We start from the raw sequence: 12,086 nt of genomic DNA on the forward strand, positions 1-12,086 counted from the left end.
CTCCCTCTCCCCTTCCATTCACATCAAGATTCATTTTCGATTATCTTAATATACAGAAGATCAGCTTAGTATACCTTAAGTAAGGATTTCACCAGTTTGCTCCCACACAGAAACATAAAGTGAAAAATAATAGATGATTTTTTTTAAATGATGATGAAATCAGATCAGACCTATTGTCATGTTTAATCCCAGTGAGAGTCAAGTTGGGAGTTGATAATTTCTTTTTTTTTTTTTTTTTTTTTTACAGAGGATCAGTTTAGTATACATTAAGTAATGCTTAACTTCTTTAACTCTTAGATTTCTGATATATAAGGTAGGTGAAGAAAAATGTAGACTGGGTCTTTTGGTTTGAATTTTAGTTTTTGATGTCAGTGCCCATAATTCAGTGAGACACATTTAACATGTGGCTATTGAGTGACTAATTTCAAGAGATGTGCAACATCTGAAAATTTATCTCATCTGAATGCTAATAAGTTATGCCATGTTTCACTGATACTCGCAGTTGACACCAGAGATTCCTGAAAGAGACAAAAGATTTTTGTTACAGCCCAGAGAGCTGCATGAATTTCATATTTGCATCTTTTTTTATTCATAATTACTGTGATAGGAGGTGGAGGACAGGTAGACACTGTGCATGTAGTGTGTATCAATCATAGCTAACGTACTCTGTATTAGAAGAGCCAAATATTTTATAATAGAGTTCAAGCACATTTGTCCTTTGCTTGGGAGGATGGCATTTCTGCATGACTTTGGACAATTGAAAATTGCCTTTGCTCTGCAGTAGACGCGATCTCTTTGTTCCACTGCTTTCTTGATACAAATAAGTATCTTAGAGAAGAAAGTCTAAAACGAAAGGTAGTCAGAAATACCAGGCATTGCACGAGGCACTTAGGAGAACAGACATGAATTATTCATAATCTTAATTCCAAAGAGCTAAATGACCAGTGAACAGGACCGATGCTTAAAAACAATGCACCTAAATGAATGAGTATTATATGAGTAATAGGGATTAAGAGATTTCTCCTGACATGGAGATGAAGGAGGACTTTAGACAAGAGAGCACTTTGGGCCGGTAGTCAGGGATAAAGTAAGATTTGATAGGAAGAAACAAGGAGGAGAGAACACACAATGGACTGGTTTGGCAATAATATATTCTGGATTCTGTCAATAACCGGCTGTGTGATTTGGAGCTGTCTGCAATGGAACAAGCACAGGAATCTTAAAAATAGTTTTTTTAAAAAAAAACCTTTTCCTGTTAGTTTAAACTGTTGTATTACTAGGTCATTCACATTGTGTGCAAAAGTGCAAACTACAAGATCTCAGTCCCCTCTTATCAGCATTCACCTCCCGCATCACAAGCTAGAGTGGTCAGCAAACTGTGCAACAAGGGAACCGAGGCGTATTAGAATCCTGAATTACACCCCAAAATGGGAAATGGTTTATCTAACACAGTGGTTCTCATATTTAGCTCAATATTTATTCATAACAAATACCCAACACTGTTCCTTATTTAATTATTTTATCTTGGCCGGTTTAACTTGATTTGACTTTGAAAAATAAATTATACACTTTGCTTCACATACGAGATCAGTTTTCAATGTACTATGTATTTCTTTGAATTTTTAGTGAGCTCTTCCATACAGGTGAGGTAATTTAGTCTGTAATATATCTTTTGATGTTTTGACATTAAAGACACTAGATAAATGTAGGGTGCAATTCTCGATATTAATATTTATGCTATGATATCAAGTGGGAAAAAGTATCATTTTAAACACTTCATTGTAAGCTGGCTATCATTGAGACTAAGGAAGATAGTTCAGATTTATAATTTATGGTTCATTTCTGTCAGTATATACAAAATTTGAAATTCAACCTAATTAGAAAATAGCATTATCCGCCTTACAAATGATCCGTAACTAGAGTTGTGATTCTTTTCTCTTTCTTTGAAGTTCTGTTCTTTGTAGCTTTATTTACCTCATGAGATTTTGATTCTACTGATGGAAGCTTTGTCTGCAGAGAAGTGTCAGTTCTAATCAGGTCCAAATTCTCCTCGGTAACATATTTTGTGTTGAATTTAAGGTGGACAGAAAGGGAAGAATCTCATTTCTAATGGAAGAGGCATGTACCAGTCAGCTACCTGGATATAACTATTATGTAGCTAGAAACTATGGAGAAATTCACACATTTTGCAATTTGAATAGTTCTAGTAGAAAAAATGATTCCAAAATGAGTCTTTTAGTAACAGCATATTTGTCATTTTAATAGACCCATTTATCTAAGCGTTATGTGTGTAAATTTCTAGTGCTAATGACTTTCCCTGAACAACATTCTATTTCATCCATTTTGTAAAAGGTTTATGCAAATCCAGAGATTGCATATGTTTCCCTTATACCTTTAGGGAAAATCTTCTGTGCTTTTAGAAATCTTTAATTGTTCTATCATCTCCTTTTCAACTAAACCCATTAAACCTACATAAATAAGTTTGCGGGTACAAAGAGTTTTGACTATGGAAGAAGCAATATGACACTTTACAATTAATTTTGATTTCAGTTTAGCTTCATTATGTAGAAAACAACACTCCAGGCCTGTCATTCTATTTAGGAGCAGCCTGTTGGACAAATTCTGGATCTCATTCTTATAGGCTTCCAAGCATATGTATAAGCTATGTAACAACAGGAGTAATTTACTACACTATCAGATCCATGATATACTTCAATTAACAATGATTTGCCCTTCCTTGAAGAGACGAAGATAATTTATTGATTGTATCCAACACAAATGAAAGCGACGGATATATACAGGTAGATGAAGGGCTTGATCTGTAACAAAATTATTAGACTACCTTTTAAATTTTTATTTTTTAATATTTATAGATTATGTCAGGTGTTGTGGTACCGTTGGTTGAGAAGCTGCTTCTAATACTGACATCTTGTTGCTGTTGCACCAATTTGAGTAGTGGCTGCTCTGCTTCCCATCCAGACCCCTGCAGATGTGATTGCGAAGTAGTGGAAGATGGCTAAGTATCTGGGCCATCTTCTGCTGCTGTCCCAGGCGCATTAGCAGGAGGCTGGGTAAGAAGTGGAGCAGCCAGGAATCAAACCCGCTTGGGCTGATCCAAAGCCAGGAGCCAGGAGATTCTGCCAGGTCCCTCACCTGGGTGCAGGGGCCCAAGCACTTGGCCCATTCTCCTTGTTTTCCCAGGTGCATTAGCAAGGAGCTGGATTGGAAGTGGAGCAGTGGGGACTACAACAAGCGCCCATGTGGGATGCCAGCAGCTAAGCCAGTAGCTTTACCTGCTAAGCCATGGAGCCAACTCCAAATTCTCTCATATTCTAAAATGAAGTGTTAGACTACCTAAATAAGATTCACAAAAGAGGTAACTAAGATCCATTTTTTTAATATTTTTTTCTTCTTTCTTCTTTTTAAATGTTTTTAAAGATTTATTTTATTAATTTGAAAGACAGAGTTACAGAGAGAGGTAGAGACAGAGAGGGAGGTCTTCCATCTGCTGGTTCACTCCCCAGATGGCCGCAACAGCCAGAGCTGCATGGATCCAGCTTTCTCTCTCTCTCTCCCTCTCTCTAATTCTGCCTTTCAAAAAAGTAAATAAATCTAAAAAAGGAATATGAGAGAATATGTCCTCCTTTCTTGCAGATTTAGCAAAAATTGATAACAAAGATTTTTACTTTTAATTTTACCATAATGAAGAAAAATAAAACATAATAAAAATTAAAATATTAAAATCTGTAAAAACATTGTCATTCGATCCTATACCCTTTTATCTTCTCTTTTCCTATATAGTGGCTCAGCACTACCTTGTGTTATATATACACATATGAATAAAATATACACAATGTATGATGTGTGTCATACATTATTATGCAACTTACTTTCTTCATTTGAAGATATTTAACAGTTTTTAAATCGGCATATAGCAATTTACCTTGATTTTAGTGGCCACAGAGTATTTTCTTGTGTCAATATTTTCTTGGTGGTCTTTAGATATTACAAATACCATAGTAGCCAATAATTTTCTACAAGTTTTAAATACAGGCTTGTTTTTGCGATTAAAATTAGAACAAAAAATGTTTAGATAAATGGGTATTGTGATTGTATATTTTGACAGATTTTGCAAAATTTCTCTCCAGACTTGTAAGGACAATTTATAATTCTAGCAATGGAACCTATGCTTTTAGAATATTATATAATCAAATAAATTGTTTTGATTTAAGAGATTACTTTATTTCATTTTTTTTAAAGATTTATTTATTTATTCAAAAGTCAGAGTTACACAGAGAGAAGAGAGGCAGAGAGAGAAGTCTTTCATCCTCTGGTTCACTCCCCAAATGGCCACAATGGCTGGAGCTGCGCCGATCCAGAAGAGGAGTAGCTGGGACTAGAACCGGTGCTCGTATGAGATGCCGGAGCTTCACGCCAGGGCGTTATCCACTGCGGCCCCCACTTCATTTCATTTCAACACAAATCATATTTTTGCATATTTTCTATTTACCTGTTGATATTGAGAACCAAGCAGATGTTTTTCTCAATTTGCATTTTCCATGAACTTTTTGAAAACTCAGTAAATGAATGGATATCAACATATTTACACCAAGATAAACTTTCTGAATTATGTTTTCCACAAACTTTTTGAGGTCCCTTCATATATCATAAATTATACAATGACATATTATCATAAATATAATCACCTTAGTATCTTAGTTTTGATTATCTTTTTACCTGGAGCATAAGCATTAATAAAATGAGGAATAGAGATAGAGTTCATGTCTTCCAGGTGACAATAAAATGGAATGATTTTGTAATGAATATTCAATTCAATATTAGCTATTAATTTCTTTCTCAGATATCAAGTGTCTGTATAAGAATTGATGTCTTCAGACATTGTGACATCTTTGTAATTTATTAGTACATTTACTTTTGATCAATACTTGAAATTTATTACTAACATTAAATACACACATGTCCTATACCCCAGAAATTTAACTCCTAAAGTACATAACCATCAGAAATATATACAGATTTATATAACATGCACAAGAAGATTTTTCCTGTCATTATTCATAATATCCAACTCTGGATCCAACTCAAATATCTGTATAGTTTTTTAATTCTCCATTGAGTGGCACATTCACTGAACAAACTATATCTGTCCAAATCAGTTAAGTTGACAAACATAATTTTGACCAGAGAAAGGTAAACTTAAACAACTCTATTGTTTTTTGATATTTATCAAAATGAAGATCAGAGTCAGGTGAGAATAATCTACAGTTCTCTTTGTCAGGATTCTGGGAGGTGATGTTCTTGATGTAGCACCATCATGGGGAATCCTCTTCTTGGGTGCTGTTGGTCCATTTCTTGTTAGAAAATGATAACAATTAGGATGTTTTCAATTTCTATAGTTGCAATTTAATAATATGCATTAAAGGACATATTTATTATTTCTGAATTTCTTCTTTATTCAGATATATTAAAGCGTTTTATACTGGTAATCAATAATCTTTTGACAAATCGCTAACTAGTAGATGAATGCTAGCAGACCCTATTTGCAATAGAAACAAAACAAAAACACTAGGGACAAATTTAAGAACCATGTAAAACATGTATAAGGAAAACTATCACATACTTCTAAAAGACAAGAGTTAGAGCTGAACAAATAAAAAAAAATGCTGTTTTCTTATATAAGAAGTCTCAGCATCATAAAGATGATCATTTATAAATTTAATTTGATCCTAACAAATATATCATCAGCTATTTAAAATCCTCCTGGAATTAATCATATTGATCATTAAGTTATTATTAAACGTTAGTAGCAAGAATAGTCAAGAAGCTTCAGTGAGAGTGATGGGAGACTAGTTTGACCTCTATCTAGCAGTAAAATATGTTTTATAGCAAGGATGGATAACATGACACAGAGCAAAAGCATCTAAAATTAGACCCAGGAGAAAGAAATTAAATATTCAATAAAGGTGATATTACGAAGCAGTAAGGAAAAGATAAACTTTTGTGGAAATTACGTTGAAACAACTTCATATCTTACCAAGAAAAATTAAAAGAAGGTCCATCTCTGAGTTCAGTTCAAAACAGATATTCTTCTTAAAAAGGAAAAGCAAAAACTCAGGAACCTCCCTACCTAGTTCTCGCTGGTGTACTCTGACACCTGTGGCATGGGTGTTTCTGTGGAGCCGGCCTAGGCCAGGCTTGGTCTGTCTCGCATACTTGAATCATAGGACAACCACTGCTGACAGGAGGCAGATCCCTGTCGAATAATGCTTCATGCAGCAGAAATGATACCTAAAACGCAGGAGGCTGGGACCCAAGTCTTCAACAAGGAGAGGGAAGTGAAAAAGAAAGGAGGAAGTGAGCTGGCGTGAGACTCCGGCATTTAACTGGACTGTGGACATCGGTGCCTCCGTCTTCATCATCGGACTTCACAGTGAGATAAATGCAACTCAGGAGTCTGCATCTAGTTTTTATGCAGTATACAAGAAAGAGTTTGTTTTTGTCTTTTGATAAAGAAAGTGTATTTTTAAATGGGCAATGGACTGTACCATAAGTTACTTGAATTCCTGGATTCCTTTGTCCTCTATGTTTCAGGTAGATTTAATAGGATTGGAGATACATATTTTGGTCACATTTTAAACTGAAAAAAAAAAAAAACAAGGAAAAATCTAAAACTACAGATATCCTAGAAGAAATTAATGGGTAAACTCCATTGTAATTAAATCTTCCTATGACTCGTAATTGAGAAAGGCTATAGTAATGATTAGCAATTAAGGATAGAGGCTATGAAAAAATAAGGAAATAAATCTTTTCTAAATGATACTATCATGATAAGTAAGTGTCTTTACACATGTGTTTGTCCAAGCACAGATCACACAGCACCAAGAGTGAATGCTAATATAAGCTATGGATTTGGGATGATTATGAAATGTGAATGTATGTTCATCACTTGCAACAAAAGTGCCACTCTGGTGCAGTTTGTTCCCAAGGAGGGAAGCTATGCTTATTTGGAGGGATGGAATATTTGGAAAATCTCTGTATCTTCATTTTGATTTGCCTGTGGGCCTAAAACTGCTGAAAAAAATTAAATTTTTACTTACAAAGTGAAAGGAAGAATAAAAACTTGGGCTTTGCAAGGCACACAAAAAAATGAGAAAAATACTTGTAACATCTCAGAGACAAAATGCTAGTGTCTGAATATGTGAATGCCAAAGGCCACCAATTTGACAAGAATATATGAAATGAACAAATGAATTACTGGAAAATGAATCCTAATAAATTTAATGTCATACTGTGAAATCCTCAGTCTCACTCTTGAAATACAAAAACTAATTAACTAAATAGAAATAAAAATCCACCACATTTAGAAATATTTGAAAGTTTGAATTTTTTTTTTGCAAAGCTGTAAGGAAACAAGAAATATCATAAAGTCCTGAGGGGATTCAAAGTGGTATATCTCAGAAGGAGGGAATTTTGCAATGTCTAAGAAGAAAACGTGGGTTTTCCTTCTGGTCTAGCAATCTCATTCCCAGGAATTTTTGTCAACATGCAAAAACAAAATACAAGTCAACCTTTACACAAAGATGTTATTCAGCATTATTCCTAACAGTTAAAGGTAGAAGGCAGTGTCAAGTGGCCTTCTAATGGGAACTGATAAACCGTGTTACATCTACAACTCTCCAGTTGTAGAAAAATGAAGCCTATATAAATTAATTAAAACAATGCCAATCCTTCAAATTTGCTGTTCATATATTCTTTGTCCTGTAACTTTTCAATTCTCTCACTGGAAAAACAGAATTATTTTCCTTACCTGTTATTTTTGGCAATGTGACTTTCTTTGGCTAACAGAATAAGAGCAGTCTCCTCTTGTTCATTGACACTTCTGCCACTGTCATGAGCAGAATATCTCTAGACCAGACTGCTGTGCACAGTGGACACATGAGAGATACATGGAACTAACAAAGCCATTACGAGCAAGGTCATCTGACCACTTCATACAGCCAACCCGAGACATGAGCAAGCCCAACCACTTCAAACACCTCTTAATCCACAGACCATATACTAAGTAAAGGCTATTATTGGTTTACAGCCTAATTGTGGACACACATAGATGATGAAAGGAAGATCTTATATTCTGCTATGGAATAATAATATATAGATTATTTTAGGTTAAAAAATAAGCAATGTTAGTAAAAGCGTTCATAGCAAACTGATTTTATGAATGTGGACACGAAATATACATATAAATATATATATACATGTACACATAAACATAGACACATAAATGTATATATGTGCACACACATGCACACACAAACATATATACATTTGCTCATATAAATGTTAAAGAAAAATAATAGGGAAAATTAAAATTAATAAAAATAGTAACCTATAGGGAGTAAGGGAAAGGATAGAAGTAATATAATGTGAAGATTTTATGCACATATCTTGTCTGATAATATTGACTTTTGTAGTATTATGAATGTTTTCCATAATTTTTTAAATTCCCCAAATCCCTGAATTATAAAAATACACTGAGAACAATGGACCAACTATATAAAATTGTGATAATATGATACCAAGAAAGTAGATATTTCATGTAAATTTACCATTTTAAATTTTGAATATAACACATGTGTGATATGTATTTCTAACAAAAATTGTAAATTCAGACACATACACAAATATGAAAATGTGTAAAATAATCTAACTTAGTAGTATTGCTATTGTCATTTTAAATCATTGCAAATGATTTAATATATATTGTATTATAGATTGTAGTAAAATATATAGTAATGAGAACACTTGAGGGGTCAAGAATTTTAATTTAAGATGAATAGATTAAAAGTAATTTTAGAGGCCAGCGCCGTGGCTCACTGGGCTATTCCTCTGCCTTGCGGCGCTGGCACACCGGGTTCTAGTCCTGGTTGGGGCGCCGGATTCTGTCCCGGTTGCCCCTCTTCCAGGCCCACTCTCTGTTGTGGCAGGGGGTGCGGTGGAGGATGGCCCAAGTGCTTGGGCCCTGCACCACATGGGAGACCAGGATAAGTACCTGGTTCCTGCCATCAGATCAGCGTGGTTCGCCGGCCGCAGCGCGCCGGCTGCGGTGGCCATTGGAGGGTGAACCAACGGGAAGGGAGGATCTTTCTCTCTGTCTCTCTCTCTCACTGTCCACTCTGCCTGTCAAAAAAAGTAATTTTAGATAAAATTATAATATTAATATCAAGTTCTTAAAATGTATAACTTAGGCTCTGTTTACTGAAAACTGTCGGAATCTTTTAAATTTCCTGTTGCCTTTTCAGTTTTCTTTCATTAAATATATGTCTTTTTTTTTTAAGATTTATTTTATTTATTTGTAAGACAGAGTTACAGAGAGAGGTAGAGACAGAGAGAGAGAGGACTTCAGTCTACTGGTTCATTCCCCAGATGGCCACAACAGCCGGAGCTGAGCAGATCTGAAGCCAGGAGCAAGGAGCTTCTTCTGGGTCTCCCATGTGGGTGCAGGGGCCCAAGCACTTGGGCCGTCTTCCACTGCTTTCCCAGGCCATAGTAGAGAGCTGGATGGGAAGAGGAGCAGCCGGGACTCGAACTAGCACCCATATGGGATGCTGGATCTTCAGACCTGGGCTTTAAACCACTGCACCACAATGCCCAGCCCTAAATATATGTCTTTCAAAAGAATATTTTTCAAAAAGAGTATTATGCATCTCTTTTTATTTCTTAGAGAAAATTATTATAAAATAAAAAAGTGTATAGATAAATGAAATTACACAATAAGTTTACTCCAGTGCAAAATAATTTTAAAATCCATGCATAAATTTTTGAAATATGCACTTTTGATGAACTTTTTTGGAAGTTCCTCATTTGTGATGTTTTACTTTCCAGAAATAATCTGAGTCTCCTATATGCAGTAGCTTTTAAGTATCAAAAAATACTGACCAACAGAGTGATTATTACAACTGTATACACAGAAGGATTACAGACTAAAGAATAATGTACCATATATGAGTGAAATTGACATCTTAGGATTTGATTATTATTTATAGACCTTGTTTATATTCCTCAAGAATAGTGGTTTTCTTATTTCTACTAATTTTTTTCTTTATTTAGTGGAACTTGTGATTATAAAGTAAATTGAAAGTACGTCATCACACACAAAAAAGAAATTAACAAAAGAAGGGGGAAGAGTGTGAACAAATAGCATTCTGCCTTAAAATTGTTATTATGAAACACATAAAATTTATTCCCTTTGTATAAATAAAGATAGATTTTTAAAAAGAAAACAAAATTGAACTTGCTAGTACTGGTGACTTAGAATCTTCATTTTCCAATTATGTTTTTTGTCTTATTTTTAACTCCTCTAGAAGTTGCCTAATTTTCTTATTGTTTAGAAACATTTATTGTATTTACTTAGAAGACAGAGAGAGAGAGAGAGAGAGGGAGAAACAGACCTTGCAATAAACATGCAATGGCCAGGGGTAGGCCAGGCCAGAGTCAGGAATCTGGAATTGTATCTGGGACATACCCCACTGGCTTCCCAGCCACATTAGTAGGGACTTGGATCAGAAGCAAAGGATCCAAGACTTGAGCTGGCACTCATATGGGATGCCAGCATTGCAAGCGCTGGCTTAACCTGCTATGCCACAATGCTGCCCCCTGGATACTCTTTTTTTTTTTTTTTTTTTTTTGATAGGCAGAGTGGACAGTGAGAGAGAGAGAGAGACAGAGAGAAAGGTCTTGCTTTGCCGTTGGTTCACCCTTCAATGGCCACCGCAGCCGGCGCGCTGCAGCCGGCGCATCACGCTGATCCGATGGTAGGAGCCAGGTGCTTCTCCTGGTCTCCCATGGGGTGCAGGGCCCAAGGACTTGGCCATCCTCCACTGCACTCCCGGGCCACAGTAGAGAGCTGGCCTGGAAGAGGGGCAACCGGAACAGAATCCAGCGCCCCCACCAGGACTAGAAGCCGGTTGTGCCGGCGCCGAAAGGCGGAGGATTAGCCTAGTGAGCCATGGCGCTGGCCCCCCTGCATACTCTTTACAAAAAAATCCTAATTTATGTTCAAAACAGATCATCTTTAAATTGCTACAATTATTTTACATTTAACTAAATAATAAGAAGTATTTGATATTAATTTGAGTTAGATTAGTTCTTGGTGTTACACTAAATATGGCAACTCAATGAATGTGACATGTTTTTATTAGATGGAAGCTGTCCACCTGTTTTTTTAAATTTTTATATGAAAGGCAGAGGGAAAAAGAGAGAGAGAGAGAAATTTCTCATCCTCTTTTTCTCTCCCCAAATTGCCTCAACTGCCAGAAATGGGCTTGCCTGAAGTCAAGATCCCAGAATTCAATCTGGCTTTCCAATATGGATGGTGAGGACCAAAGACCTGGGCTAGGACCTGCTGGTTCCCTGAGTACACATCAGTAGGAAGCTGGAATGGGGAGTAGAGCCATAACTCAGACCTAGGCACTGAGACACAGTATGCAGGCATCCTAACAGAAGCTTAGCTGTTAGCTAAACACTCACCCCCAGCTTCTGACATTATATGACTTGCTATTTGTTCCAGACTTTCGGAAAAATTCCAATCCACCGGTGCTCTGGCGTATATCAATTGTCATAAGCAAGTTGAATAAGATGTTAAATCCACAAGATCAGAGAAAGTAACTCAGCACTTAGAAAAACAGAGAGCCCTTGAAATGTTAAGCTTGTTTAGAACACATCAACATTAAATTAGTAATGCAAAAATGAAATTCTGCAATACTGACATTGAATGTTGGAGATTCCTTTCAACATATTCCATACTGGACTAGTAGGTGTCATCATTCCAGTAGAGAACTAAAAAAGGGATTAGATGATTGTAGTTGTTTATTGATTGGATCCTCTAATTAGCAGTGGTAGATGCCTGGCCCTTGAGATGTTTCTTTTAAGAATTTTGGCTGTTGGATAGCATAAGGTATGCACTTGCTGTGGATATGGTGACTTGCATTTTGAGAGCGATGCTGCATTGTTAAAAAGTGTCAAAAGCTGCTGTCTCAGAATCAGTCCAGCCCCTTCAACCTGCCTTT

The 12,086-nt window shown here is 35.9% G+C and overlaps 1 long non-coding RNA gene across 1 annotated transcript; it reads right to left on the reverse strand.

Moving 5' to 3' along the window:
- Positions 1-4,217: 4,217 nt before the first annotated feature.
- On the reverse strand, positions 4,218-6,285 carry LOC149122261 (uncharacterized). The gene is made up of 2 exons (XR_016220555.1): positions 6,056-6,285; positions 4,218-5,372 (listed from the first exon to the last, which is right to left on the reverse strand). It is a non-coding gene; the product is annotated as an uncharacterized LOC149122261 (long non-coding RNA).
- Between the last annotated feature and the right edge of the window lie 5,801 nt (positions 6,286-12,086).

Source organism: Oryctolagus cuniculus, chromosome 14 (genome assembly GCF_051225735.1).
Source record: "Oryctolagus cuniculus isolate XC-2025 breed Fujian yellow rabbit chromosome 14, ASM5122573v1, whole genome shotgun sequence".
Lineage (NCBI taxonomy): Eukaryota > Metazoa > Chordata > Mammalia > Lagomorpha > Leporidae > Oryctolagus > Oryctolagus cuniculus.